The 15548-nt window shown below is 34.5% G+C and overlaps 1 long non-coding RNA gene across 1 annotated transcript; it reads right to left on the reverse strand.

Moving 5' to 3' along the window:
• Positions 1-3265: 3265 nt before the first annotated feature.
• Positions 3266-6784, reverse strand: LOC125667192 (uncharacterized). The gene is made up of 3 exons (XR_007367083.2): positions 6524-6784; positions 3452-3473; positions 3266-3329 (listed from the first exon to the last, which is right to left on the reverse strand). It is a non-coding gene; the product is annotated as an uncharacterized LOC125667192 (long non-coding RNA).
• Positions 6785-15548: the final 8764 nt, after the last annotated feature.

Consider the following 15548-nt stretch of genomic DNA (forward strand, 5'->3'; position numbering starts at 1 on the left):
CCTCTACTAAAAATTCAAAAGAGAAATCGGCAAAATTATCAAACTCGTACATCTGCTAGGAAGTGTCCCTAAGAACATTTATTTCTCACTATGGCTTTCACCACATCACAAGAGAAGAAATCTCATCACATACAACACAGTTCGCTCAATCATTATTTGGACACAGCATATCTCCAGCAATTTGGAAATTATATATACATACAGAAAGGTTTACAATTAAAATTCCAACACAATTGATTCTACAACTGGATGCATCATCAATGTAATTGGTCCCTACTTCAGTGGTGGCAAAATAATTATGCACCGATTCTGAAGTATTTCATACAATTTGATATTGAGGGGCTCAAACAATTGATGAATGTATCTGTACTTGTAATAGACCACAATTTTCGAAATTCTGTCACACTCCTGCACAAACTAAGCATTAGGCAACCGTGATGCAATCATTTCGTGGTAAAGCGAAATGAATATTTTGACCTTGGGGTTTTAGTTATTGCAAACATGCATTTTTATCAATGAAGTTGAACATTCGAAGGATAAACAGTCTCCACCCTATTCAATATACAATTCCAATTTTCCCCCTAAAACCGCATTTTGCTTGTAAAGGTAAACTGAAATTTTTACAAAAAACTTTGAAACAGAACTTTGAGTAACTTTGAAATCACAAAACTTTTCTCAAATTAACGGCATCATAATTTTTCAAGACTTTAAACGACTATTCCTCACGGTAGATAATATCAACTAGGCTTTTTAACATGAAAAGCTGTTTCTTCAATAAGATAGAAAAAAAGAAATATTCATATCTTGTGATCAGTCATTCAAAAAATTTATTTCTCTCCAATTCAAGAACACCAATCTGATTCTACGCACAAGTACCATGAAGTTGATATTAAAATATGCAGGAGTTCCTTGTTGAAAATATATTCGTAGTCTTTGGTAATCAATCCTTCAAAAAGTAGATTAGAATTCCATAGGTACGAATTGTGCTCCTTCTTTAGGTGGTCAGTTTTGATATTGCACGAGGCAGAACTTATTCAAAAACTTTTACATGAGAAGAATAAATCTTCAGCTCGACTTTTCGATACATAAGCTATGATTTATCTATTTACAATATTCATTTTCACTCATATGTTGATCTTTATGGAAAATAGACTTGCATCTTCAGCTACCGATCTGATAATTACATAAAGACAATATATGAAAACAGAAATTCCGTTAATATATTTTATTTAAATAGTGATGAGTATTCTGATCTAGACAATACAAAGCAAAAGGAAAATTCAAACTTTGTGACAGAAAATGATGTGCAGTATATGCAATATATATCAAATACCGGTATGAAACAAACAAGGTTCAATATTCTAGAATTAATGATCATACACAAAGTATATTTCTTTAAATTTGTAAATCCCAGATATACCATTATACATAATAAGCTTTCATTGATATCAAAAATATTTACGAGATTCATCAAAACAAAATCATCATTATCGTGAAGACTGGTTGTCCGAATTTCATGGGAACATACTAGTTCTGAAATGAAGTGTTGAAGTACACATTAGTCGGCAACTGCATCTTTGAGTTGTAATAGGTCTCATCTTTTCCATGATATGCTAAAATAATAAAAATGTAATAATATTATTTGTCGACAGAGTACATGGATGTAGCAAATATATAGTAAATTTTAAAAAGATGCAGTAGTTAAGAATAGAGGATGACAGCAGCGCATTGGAAAGGAAAAATTACATATATGACCCGGGGACCTTTTTATGACATCAGAATCTTGTTTGGCCTTTACGAGGATGTACAGTAAGGTGAATTAAGGTGAAAAGGGAAACTTATATGAACGTTTGGCCGATGTCATTATCTTGTTCGTTTTTTTTTACTCTCTAACATAGTATTGAACATAATCCATATTATGACAACATTTGACGTTTGATGACAAATCAAAAATGAAATTTACTTAACGCCAGGTAACAAATTGCCAGAGCGTCTTTCAATGTGAAACTGGGAAATCTCTCAATGACCGGATACTGATCTGTTCATGAACATCCTGATTCCAGTATACACCCGCAACATTGCTTTTCGTGTATGAAGCATCGGGTGTGGGGACTATATTGCATAGATATATACACCATTCATAGAAACATGTTGGTGTATTTAGTAATCAATTTGTAATTGTAATAAAGAATGAGGTTTGGAATGTTACTATAAATAAGCTGTCGGTGGTTCGGAGTATAATTCCCAGACCAAACATCTTTAATAGTATTGATTGATCCTTTACCAAGCGCTCAGAAATGAAAGTGACGGGACTTTCAGATGATACATAGTAAACCAAATTTCAGTGTTGCATTAGCTGTTCACAGAATACATAATTATCACTCTTACGGCCCTGCGTGTCTCACACTTGTCAAAATATGTGGCATTTTGCTAACAACTGATATGCCTTAACATGACTGAATCTCGTACAAAACGTAAAACACCAAACAAGCAACTGTATCATCATTATAATCCTCAAATATTGCAATGGGTTGGCTGCTATAAATATAAGAAAACGTGAGTGATATAGCTCCGCTAATCTAGACAAAAGCATCATATATTCAGTGATCAGACTTAAATATGAACTCACAATTCTTTACTGTGAAAGATAAAGATAATGAACAGTGATCAATCTCATAAATGCAATACAAAATAGATAGTTGGGCAAATACGGACCCCGGGACACACCAGAGGTGGGATCAGGTGCCTGGGAGGAGTAAGCATCCCCTGTCGCCGTGAGCCCTATATCCTGATCAGGTAAACGGATTTATCTGCAATCAAAATCAGTGTGCCAAGAACGGCTTAACAATCGGTATGAAACACATCAGACAGCATTTGACCCAATGATAGGTTGTATACATGTGTATAAGTTAAATGTTATATACTAACGGACGCAGTGGGTCAGATAATATAACGTCATGGGTTCGAGCGCCCCTCCGTCATTTACAAGTCACGGGTCTTAAAAAAGTGTGGAAAGGACACGGAACAATTATACAAAAAACATACTAGGATCCATATTTCGATATAAATGTTTATACTGCGTAGTATCTAACTATCCAGTATGTCTCTATTCAATATGAGGTGACAGAATGCATACACCAATGGTGGGAAATAAATGTTTGGAAAGAAAACATTTTATCCGGTAGACATGCTTTAAAATATAACACATTTTCCACATAACGCTAGAGTATTTAAGATTGCTGCGGTATCACTTACACATACCTTTTTGATCTTGTAAAGCTTCATATTTGTTCTCATCGCTCTGAATATGTAAACTTTCATATGTTGCCCTATATAAGACAGAAAGAAGGCAAATAAGTCATATAATCAAACAAAATTCTAATATATTACTTTAGAATTGTTTTCACAATGAAACTAGACAGGATAACAAGTATAGAAACTTATTTCATACCTAGCATCTCCATGATCATTCACTGAAATAGAAGATAAACAAGAAATTATAATATGTGTAAATAATTTGATTTCAGTGTATGACTCATGTTGATCAAATAGATGTCAATGTAAACATGGAGCTCAGATTTCTCGTCATTTAATGAATTCAGAGTCTTGATATTTCGAGGATTATCCCATTGTTACATTAACCATCAACACAATGATTGAGAATGAGTGGAAAAACATTACAAAAACTTCGAATGGTATTTAGGTGTTGGAACCGGGATGTGTATTCTTAAGCCCCTACCCCCTTTTCCAAAATTTACATGAATCATCGACGGATCCATTTTCGATACTTCTTTTGATCCACGACCTTGCTGTTTTAATTTTTTTTATTTTAATTTTTGATATCAATATATTTGTCAGTTAATGAGTCTGGAAGTTATTCTGTCACATAATTTGTAATATATTGATTATACAGGGAATTAGCTAAACGTTCCGTTACAGCAGATAATCGAAAACGTTATTCCTTTTGTAGTTTAGATTGTGTTATTGTTATTTTGAATTAAAATTAAAATGTTAGTATTTGTTTTCACTCATCTCTTACATTTTATTAATTTTGTTATTCAAATTTCTTTTGATAAAAAGGTTTTGCTTGGTCCAGTTCAGATTACTAGTTACAATATAAAATTGATACAATATAATGGTATCGTGCTTCAGTAGGTCTCTTATCCTAATGTCTATCATCTCGTAATGCAATTTAATGATGACTAAAATTTAGTTACACTGCAAAACCATTTTGAAGAATTAAAGTTTAATGGTATGGGAAATAAAACCAAGTAACATTTTACACAATATAATATAAATTGAATATACGTCAAGTATAATATATCAACTATAGCGCAAAGTTATTGCTTATTTGATAGCATTAAATTACGTAATGAATTAGAATTTCCCCGCCTTTTTTTCAAAAATAGCTTAACAACTGTTAAATTTCATCCAGATAATTCCTTAGAAAAATGTGTGCCTGTCTGTCGAGCAAAGTGAAATTGATATATATTGTGTGTTAATAGAATATGAAAACATGTTGAATATTACTTTGATCGGCGCATGTGCTGTATATTTTTCTGAAACCCCCTGAATTCATGATCTTTTCATTGATTTTGCATCTTCTTTTTTTTCAATTTTATTCCAAGTTCATGCTCGTGTCATATAACAAAGCAATTTTGGATCAAATCAAATGTAGTTTGGGTTTGTTTATATATTCCTAATTTGAATGCCGGATTTTGGGACTTCTACAGAAATCATCCCTTTTCTGGGCCAGATGACTGCAGAAACCATATTTGCTTCTTTAACAATAACTATTACATTCATGAATGTCTGCCTATGGGATGTTCTGTATCTTGCAAAGTTTTTGAGGAATGTGCCACCCTTTTGAATTAGTTGACAATCAATCAGTGCGACTCTGATTCATTTGATCACAATAGCGATGAGAAACATAAGATGTCTGGCCTCTGCACCTTCCAGAGTCAAACACTCTTTGATATCCTGTGAACTTTGAACTGTGGATGTTGATATCTTTAAACTTTGAATGTTGAATGTTGCTTTGCAAGAGAGTATGTTGGATTTTGATTTTATTTTTATGATGCTTTTGTTGTTTGTTGAGGCTTTTTCTTGATCATCCTAGCGGTACAACACTTTTGTGTTGTAAATACCCCCGTTCCCATCAACGCCAAAATAAAGAAATAAGCATTCATATTTTTTTCTGTTCATTAATACACTGAGGTAATACAAATTAATTTAGTCGGATTATAAATTAATAAAGCTATTTTCCTATTTAGTATGCATTCTCCGAGTCGGATAGTGAACGCCCCTTTTGGAAATATTTATGATCATGTGATCTTGCATGTGAAATATCGAAAGCAAACAACTATAGTTCAACGTTCACACCCGCCGTTAGCCCCATCTCAATCAGGTAAACGGAGGAATCCATAGTCAGAATCAGTGTGTAGAGTGTATTATCACACGCCATAAAAATGAATCTATCAAAGGTGTAACACAAAAAATACGTGAACGGCTATGAAAATGTCAGACAGCATTTGACCCAATGGCAGATGATATTGACAAACTAGATCGTTATAACGACCGTAGAATACAAGTAACCAGTGTCAAGTTTGTTGGGTATGTGAGTGGTTACACTGAAAAAGATAATAATGGATGCATAACGACGGGTATTTCATGTTGCTAAGGCAAGAACAGAATTCGAGTAATATCATGACCCTTTATGACCCCTCTTTCAAATTTAGATTAGGATTTTGTTGAATTTTCTAAATAATTTATCTATTTGGGGGAAGGGTAACTGTCAATATACGCACATACATGTTTTATGTTACATCTTTGATAGATTCATTTTTTATGAAGTGTGATAAATCAAAGTTGTGGTTATTTGTAATTAATAGAAGAGCAGAAATTTTTCGCTTTTTCGGACTATTCAGATACAGATGCAGTAGATTGATATCTCTAGCTCTCTTGGAAATAACGGATCATACCAGAGAGCTACAGATCCAACTCTTACAAAAATCTTCGATTTACGGCGCAACAAAAACTGCGCACTGCTAAGGCCATGAATCACTGTATGCTAGCATCGCCGTCTCAAACATTTACTATCAAAATCTCTAACATACTTCCCCATTATACATATGTCCAAACACACATTCAAACATTTATTGAAGCCTCGTGTAAACCGAAAACTCAAAAGCTTTAAATGTGTGTTTCTTTTTTATGTAGCCAGTAAATTCGAATCTCTGTTTATTTTCATGCTCAGTTTTTAAATCGAGACAGGCTGCTGACAAACAAGTTGATGGTACAGTGGTTGTAACAGTCTAGTTTAAAGTCACAATTTTCCAAGTTCTATGGTCGTTGTAACGATTATGCCAATACAACCTAGCATTGGGCGAAATGCTGTCTGATTTGTTTCATACAAATTGTTAGGACATTTTTAACACACTGATTTTGACTACGGATCACCCCGTTTGCCTGATCAAGATGTATGGCTCGCGGTGGGTGTGACCTGTAAACAGAGGATGCTTACCCCTCTTAGGCACCTAATCCCACCTCTGGGGTCCGTGTTTACTCAGTCCTCTATTTTTGTGTTGCTTGTTGGAAGATGAGGTTGATCACTGTTCGTTATCTTCACCTCTCATAAAAAGAATTGTTTAAATAGGTGTGGATTTTGAATTAAATTTACGACTTTCATTCATCTGGTCTCCAGCCCCGCCAAGTTATAATTTTACATGTCAGTATTAAAAATGGGCGGGGACCACACTAGGCTTTTATAATGTACCAGTATTACTTTTCAAATACGCAGGAGCGTAATTTTCATCCAGTATTCGTATTTATGATAAACAAAGATCAAATACATACTTCACATTGAATATAATAAGTAGATATAGAAATTAACTGGATTTCAATTTACTGCTACCTAACATGGTTAAAACTACAAATACAAACGAAATCATTTGAAGGTGTGAGTTTGGGGTTCGCAGGGGCTTTAATGAATGTTTGGACAGCGATAGAAGGCCCCAATCATGTGCTTAATTTTCTCTGCCGTAAATCGAAGCATATATAAAGGGTGGCTCTGTAGCTCTCTGGTCTGTCACAACATTTTGCTAGAGAGCTGTTGATCTCCACTAAAAGACATGTACATGTAATTCCAAATTGTCAGTACTTTTAGCTTGCTTTGTACCCTGATACTGTGCTGTACCCGAATGTTTGATTGAATAAAGTTGTATAACAATTGTAATGAAGTTCTTTTGGATTTTGTGTAGGCAATAGAGAAAATGATAAATCGTAGAATAAATAAAAAGAAAATTTATTTAGCTATAAGATAAGAAGTATATAGATTTGAAAAACAAAGAAATCACACTTTCACCTTCACACATCCATACTCTCTCACCGAGAAAGAAAATATAAATTGGTATAAATAAACCTGGCAATATTGACAATCAATATAACGTATAACTGTCAAGACAATTCAATAGTTAATACAACAAATATGTCATTCCAGGCTGAAAATGTAACTGGTAATAAATTTATTACAAAAATGATTCAAATAGTAGCAAATTCCGCTAACTACAGAAAAAGTTAAACAGTAAATTACGTTTTGTATATACAAAATTTCTCAAATTCCTTTTTGATAAAATGTTAATTTACTGAAACTCAATATGAAAGTTTGGCTACTCAGCACAATTCAATTTAACGCCACGTCACACTTGGCACAACCAGGCCTCCATACAGCTCGAACAGCCCCTCCGCTTCCAGTCCCGGACTCACATGTCTCTCACTGAACAACGATACTGGGTATAACGCCGACTTCGAACCAATGGCAACACTAGGTTTACAAAATAATTGCCGAGTCCACCACGTGGAACACCCATGTACGTACAGCACTGTCTCACGTGTTCTGATTCCCACGCCGAGCACCTACTGAAACGCTGAGAGTACTGCCTGATATGGCCCAGATAGCTTCTTAAATCCCCTCTGCACTGTAATAGCAATAACTTAACCTAAAACCTATACACAAAGTGATTTGGGTAACAACAAAAGGACAAGGGACGTTATTGGCTATATACCGCCGAGATTTTTTTCATTTTTTCAACTTTCATACTATGCTTAATTATTCTTCTTATTTACACAACTAGGATGTTCTTCTAATCCCACTTACATGAAAATGACGTAATATTTTATTATGACGTCATGAATATACGCTAAAGATGAGCTGTTTAGCGGAATCTGTTGATTTGAAATAAATTATGAATAAACTTTAGCAAAAACTAATACTTTTGCATGCAACAACCAGATTTATATTTTGCATGTTTAATTATCCATTAATATTCTTCTTTCATTATCAATATGGTGTCGGTTGTTGGTTGCAAACAATATGAATTTAAAAAAAGAATGAATGCGAAATCGGCTGTTTTCGATACACAAAGTCAATATTTTGCATGTTATAGAACTAAAAAAACAAACCACTTTTGCATGCAACAACCAGATTTATATTTTGCATGTTTAATTATCCATTAATATTCTTCTTTTATTATCAATATGGTGTCGGTTGTTGGCTGCAAACAATATTATTTTTTAAAAAGAATGAATGCGGAAATCGGCCGTTTTCGTTACACAAAGACAATATTTTGCATGTTATAGAACTGAAGCAAACTGTTCCATCATTTAACCTCATAAACTTTTACTTTCTTTGCGATTTAATAAATACATGTATGTCCAGTCAAACAATTAATGCGTTACCTAGTTTGCCATAAAAATCTACACCCAATAAATGCAGATGATGTCTGCCTTTCGAGTCACGGAGGCAGATCAAAAATCCACCGCATGATGAATGGAAATTATTCTACTTTCGTTTTTAAAGGTCACGGGAATATGTTTGGACGTCCTGTCTTTTCAAAATAAGATTATTTAAGAATAAATTGCATTAAAAAAAGGATAAAATCAAAGACACACATAGACCTTTAATAACTCGAATTTATTTTCGGACCAAAATTCGTTCATTTTCGGCAAAAATGGGTACTGATACGTTATATCTCAAGAACTAGATAGTTGGGATGTCTGTTACTTTTTTCGCTAAATTTTAAACTATCTTTTATACAAATATATCAAATATAATGCGGTTTCTTTTTTAAAGCAGTTTTCTTACATCATTTTTTACGTACATGCATGTATGTATATATGATGCATGTTGAAATTAAATATTACTACATTAGTAATTAGATATTGATTCCAAAGGTTCTTAAAACGGTTTAAATTAAAAATAAAATAACAGCAAATCATTATTTATATCTTCCAGCGAGATGTGGTTTCTTTAAAACGTCGAAAACCTGTGATCGATTTGAAACTTCGACCATTGTGGTGGCAGATTTTTTTTCTATATCGCATATGATTGATTGATTGAATATTGTTTAACGCCCCTCATGAGAATATTTCACTCATGGAGACCTCACCACTGCCGGTGAAGGGCTGCACAATTTAGGCCTATGCTCTGCGCTTATGACCATTGAGCAGGGAGGTATCTTTATCGTGCCACACCTGCTGTGACACGGGACCTCAGTTTTTGCGGTCTCATCCGAAGACCGCCCCATTTAGTCGCATCTTACGACAAGCAAGGAATACTGAGGACTTACTCAAACCCGGATCCCCACGGGTTCATATATACATGTATATGTAATAGATCGATGCACATTTACAGGTGCACATATATAACAGAGGTAATTGGGCAGGATGAACATGTGTATATATACATGTATAGATATAAATATTCAGACACCGTAGTATCGAGGAGGGGTTGCCCCTCCATTTTGAGGGGGGGGGGGTGGGGTGATGTTGACCATTCCCTTGCTATGGGAACAACTTGACCAGCCTAATGGCACTTCAACTTTTATCAATCTTATAAAATATATATGTGTTGTGATGATTGTTACTAAAAGTTTATATTAGTATTGACGTACGCCCCCTCCATGATTAGGAATACTGGAGTATAACCGTAAGGTGATGTAGACATCCCCCCTCTCTCTCTCTCTCTCTCTCTCTCTCTCTCTCTCTCTCTCTCATGTCAAGGTGTTCTGGATAGGCCTGGCCCGCACATTGAAAAACGAAAATACATGCATGATATTTACTAAATTCATTTTTATAAAAGGTATGTTGTAGTTACATATACTGTCTCTTGGAAACAGACACGTAGCATCATCTATCGGGGGGGGGGGGGGGGGTCGAAGGATAAGTTGGTAGTTAATTAGCAAATGAAAAAAACCTTTCTGCCCGATCTTCGAATTCTTAAATCGTCGGGAGGTGGAGGGTTATCCTTCGCTACATGGGTTCAATTAATAATTTTAAGCGTATTTTTTTCTCATTCAATACTACTATCAAGAATATGGGGGGTGGGGGGGTCACTCAATATATCCTTATTCGCATATAAAAATAAGTGCCTGGGAAAAGCAGTTACATATACCACATTGTCTATACATGTACTCAAACAACTTCCCAGAGTCCGTTCTAGATTTGGACTGAATGTCGGTGCATGCAATGACATGCCCACTGACTGATGTATTTTCATTTATCAAAGATGAACACTATATGGAGAGAGAGAGAGAGAGAGAGAGAGAGAGAGAGAGAGAGAGAGAGAGAGAGTTGGAACTACTTTGTTGACCATTTAGGGGAATGTAGATATAAACACGGACACATTTTTGTGAGGCTTTTAAATACATTGGACGCATTTTTGTGAGGTTTTTAAATGCATTTGCTATATGAAATATACCATCTGAAGTTACATGCATATTACTTGACGTGTTTTACTGTACCCAAGAAAATGATATCCCATTCATGCAACATAAATTTGTATCGTTTAGTATATGTACATTTACCACACTTTATTCAATATATTTTGTAAATACCCACAGCATATTTTATTCGTATGTACTGTAACATGTATATTGCATACACACGTAAGCAGACCTGTTATATAGTCCTTGGTGTACATGGCATAACAAGTAATTTTATCCGACTCAATCGACGTTTTTAATCAAAGTGTTAATATTTATGACCAAAAAACAAAACCAGGAAAAAGAAAATTCAAAAGCCATTTTATTTTTCATATTTCATTTGAATAGGAGGACATCGAACAGCACCTTTGAAAATATGATTACGTTCTACTGAACAATTTTTGACAAATACACGCATTATTTTCCTCACTCTAATTAACACAAGATTCTTCCGCAAAATGTCTATGACCACGATAAAGTTACATGTAAATGAATTATGTATTTTCCATAGCATGCCAGTTTTCAATTGTCTTTGATCTCAATGAGTATTTTTATATAAAAAGTTAAAATTGTAACTTTTAGAAAAATATTCTAGAAGAACCAGGGGACTGTAAATCCTATAAGGTCAATGACGTCGTTCCGAAAAAGCGACCGTCGGGAGATAGCGTCAGAGTTAACAATGCAATATTGTAACGTTATTTTCTCAATATCAGCAACAAGTAAATGGTACATGTTATATATGAATGAAACGAGAAAATTATCACCTTTCTACCTGCAAAATATGATCGGTTTTTGAAGCGCGGCCAATTTTGGCCAATAACGTCCCTTGTTCTTTAAAACACAATACACGAGAAAATTAACCCGAAACCTCGCAAATATTTTCACACAAAAATAGCTTACCGGCTGGAGAAAACCTATGCCCACACAGTAAAATTTTTGTCTCTCTGGCTACCCATTACCCATACTAACTTCTGGAATTCGCCAAGAAAAGACCCCTGCTGGACAGCATGAAAACGTGGCCGCACGCTTGACAAACAGCCGCTACTCTGACTGACCAAACCGGCATGCTAAAAATAGCCTTATCGACCAACACTCACACTACGGAAACACCTTACAAGCATAAACAACTATTTACAGACAACACCACAAAAAACTAACAAAATGAAAGTTAACTTCATCACAACAATGTATACTTCTTAGCAATAAAAGAAAACGCAAAGCTCCTGCAGGATAAACTTACAACCATTTTATCATGCGATTACTTTTTTAAAGTTTAAACATGAGTCAAGGTATCTGTATGAGTTAAACGTTTACATCTTGGTATGAAAAGTGAAATGAATAAATATTCTTTTTTGTTGTCTTTTTAAAAATATTTTTTTAAATCAATGAAAGATGTTCAGATTAGTTAAAACGTATCATGACTACCGTAATGATATACCAACAATTCGAAATTACATGATCTATTTTTTATGATATCGAGTTTCCATACAATACGCAAGTTAAATGACCAAGGCAGCCGTTGATTGTTAAAGCCAACCCTTCTCTCAAAAGTACATTATAAGTCAATAATTCCCGACGGGACGTAAAACAACCAACCGATATAAGTACTAAAGTTGTTTACCAAAGCAATTACCAATACAATAGATATTTTACTATAGTACATGTAAGTCGCAAAATTTTCATTGCATTGGAAAACAATGATTAACTATAGTTTACTGAAAATATAGTACGTTTTTGTTATGAAAATATTTGGTACACGTTTACTCGTGCATACACTTAATGAATCTTTACATTTATTCATTTCCTTACCGCCTTGTGATCCTATGACTTCATAACTATTTTCTGGATCTCTATCCCCTCCACTAAGTTCTTCATATTGAGAGCTTTATGAATAAATATTAATGATTAAAGTTCAAATTGAAACGATCAAATATTAATAATGGCCAATCAAAACGAATTTCACACTCTATGTGTCTCTATGCACTGCAGTTTTAGAGAAAACCCATGTTGGGATTATTATAGCATACAGAATGGTTCCTGTGAGACAAATACAACATCCGTGGTTTTCTTTCTTTGTCTTCAAACCCATTGACCACCTTGGCTAAACGTACAACAATTTACAGGATGATAAAGTCAAAATGATGATGTAAGATTAACTGCATGAGACGTACTATACACAGGTTTACCAAAGTAACAGGTACAGGAAATTCAACGGTTTGATGAACTTTATACGAATATTAAAGTACAGTACGTTAAATTTGAAAATGAACATTATGTTGCGTAGTTATTTTAATACAAAAACACAAATAAATTAAAAACCTCCATGGAAGGATCACAAACAAAACGGATGACAGAAAAGCTTTGATAAGAAAAATCTCATTTATTATCACTCATCCAAGTCAGAGGCATTAAAATTAGAAATTGATATTCAGTAGTTTTAATAGCAATAAATGTTCTTTAAAAAGAAAAATATTCAGATATATTTGTTTTCGTGTTAACATTACAATAAGTTTGACGTCTGTAGGAGAAATATTTGGAACCTGAAACAGCTGCCAGACGGAATACGGGTACTATTGCCGCCTAAGTTTGTCTGAAGACAAGAATCTCAACCATTTTGTAATATTGAACGTGTTTCTAAATTTTTCTTGAATCATTACCTAGCAACTGCTTGATGACCTAAAATGAAAATGTAAAAAGTGTTTGAAAGGGTGTTAAAAGGTCCACAATAAACACGAGAAGAAAATATATATAATCATGTTTATTTTATATTTACCTGATGATTCTATGTTCTCACCCAGTCCTTCTACATTCGTTACCTTGACACTGTAACAGATCAATGAAGTTTAATATATACTTGTCAGATAAAGTAAGGAAAGCATGTAAAGTTTGAAAATAGAACCTGTAAGTGAACGGTTGAAAAGTGTGCAATACATATAGCTCTTGTATCGAAGGACCAAAACAAACCCCGTGTGGTCATAGAAATGTCCTGTGTGGTAGTACCGTTCTGTGTATTGGTGGTGCCGTTTATTCTGTGTGAAAACCTGTGTGGTCATAGAACTGTGCTGGGTGGTGCTGCTATTCTGGGTGTTGATAGTGCCGTTTTTTATGTGTAAAATCCTGTGTGGAATGACAGTAAGTGTGTCTTTGTGATACTTTACTCTGTGTAGGTATCTGTATATATGCATAATTACATATATCATTTTCGTTAATTCAATGCTTGTACTGCATGAGAGTGTTCCTCTACTACTAGCAATGCCAAAATCAACTACCACGTGTACCAGCGTATTATACTTTGATGAGGTATAAAGAGAAATCTATGTGATGCGTATTGGAACTTCAGATAACAAGTGGTGACATAAACAACATGTGCAAGTATATTTACTATGTGTGCGCATCTTATTGTGAAGCAATGACTCGTTGAACGTTCTATTTACTTGATACTGGTCTGGGTTTGTATGAAATAAACCGTCTATCTTACAAAATATGTTCTTTTAATGGCATATGTTATGTGAAAGGAAAGGTGAATATAACGAACAGTGATCAATCTTATAGCTCCTACAAGCAATACAAAATAGATAGTTGGGCAGACACGGACCCCTGGACACACCAGGGGTGGGATCAGGTGCCTAGGAGGAGTAAGCACCCCCTGTCGACAGGTCACACCCGCCGTGAACCCTATATCCTGATCAGGTAAACGACGTTATCCGCAATCAAAATCAATGTGCCAAGAAAGGCTTAACAATCGGTATGAAACACGTCAGACAGCATTTGACCCAATGACACATTGTAGGTTGTATTGACGAACTAAATCGTTATAACGACTATATAATTTGCGAAATGCTGACTTCAATCGAGATTGTTGAAACCCCTGTACCATCAACTTGTTTGTCAGTAGCTTGCCGCGATTGAAAAACTGACTGTACGCAGAACAAGCTCTTGAATATCGAATCAGTTGAGATATATAAACACCATATGCAGGTGATTTATATGTGTGAGTTGTGTGTGCTAGTGAGCATGTAGAGTGTGAATGGATTTGTTTGTGTCCTTTCTGTGTGATTAAAGCTATTTTTATTTTGTGTTTCTCTTTCATGTGTCAATGTTCAGTTTGAAGACGAGGATTTTTTCCTACCTCGAGTCAAATTGTGACAGTCATATAAAAAATGAAGATGCACCATTAGCTTTATGTTTAAGTAAAGAAGTTAAAGATCAATGGGAATCAACAAGAGTAGATGTGATGGAATAAATTCGAAAGGGGGGGGGGTGAAAATGCAAATTTCCTAAGGAAAACTACTTGCAAGATCAGCAAAGCAGTCGACATTTCTTTGTCAAAGCAACCTTCGGCAAATGATATGGATTAAGACTCTGCTAACATCATAGACACTGCACTTGATAATGGCTCTAAATGTACAACATGTTGGGCGTTTTAATTTACAACAAATGTTCTAGAAGCATCCCCTAGAGTATCAATATTGAAAGGATTGAACTTTGAATTACGAAAATATGTAACGACAAGGAAAAATATGGGTTATCCACTAGGCAGGGGGTAACCACAATACAAGTCTGATCTCTATCCGTCAAAATGTTGTAAATATAATAGGCAATATTCTTTAAATATATCTTGAGTGAATTGATTTATAATCTTTCAAGGTTGAAAATGTTCAGGAGTCACGATTCTATAGGACATTTTAATCAATGCAGATCATATTATGTTCTATAGACATATAAGTCTACCAAGTTTGATATGATATGCAAAGGATACACAAGATACTGTGCTGGTAATATTTGCTG

The sequence above is a fragment of the Ostrea edulis genome, chromosome 2 (assembly GCF_947568905.1).
Source record: "Ostrea edulis chromosome 2, xbOstEdul1.1, whole genome shotgun sequence".
Taxonomy (NCBI): Eukaryota; Metazoa; Mollusca; class Bivalvia; order Ostreida; family Ostreidae; genus Ostrea; species Ostrea edulis.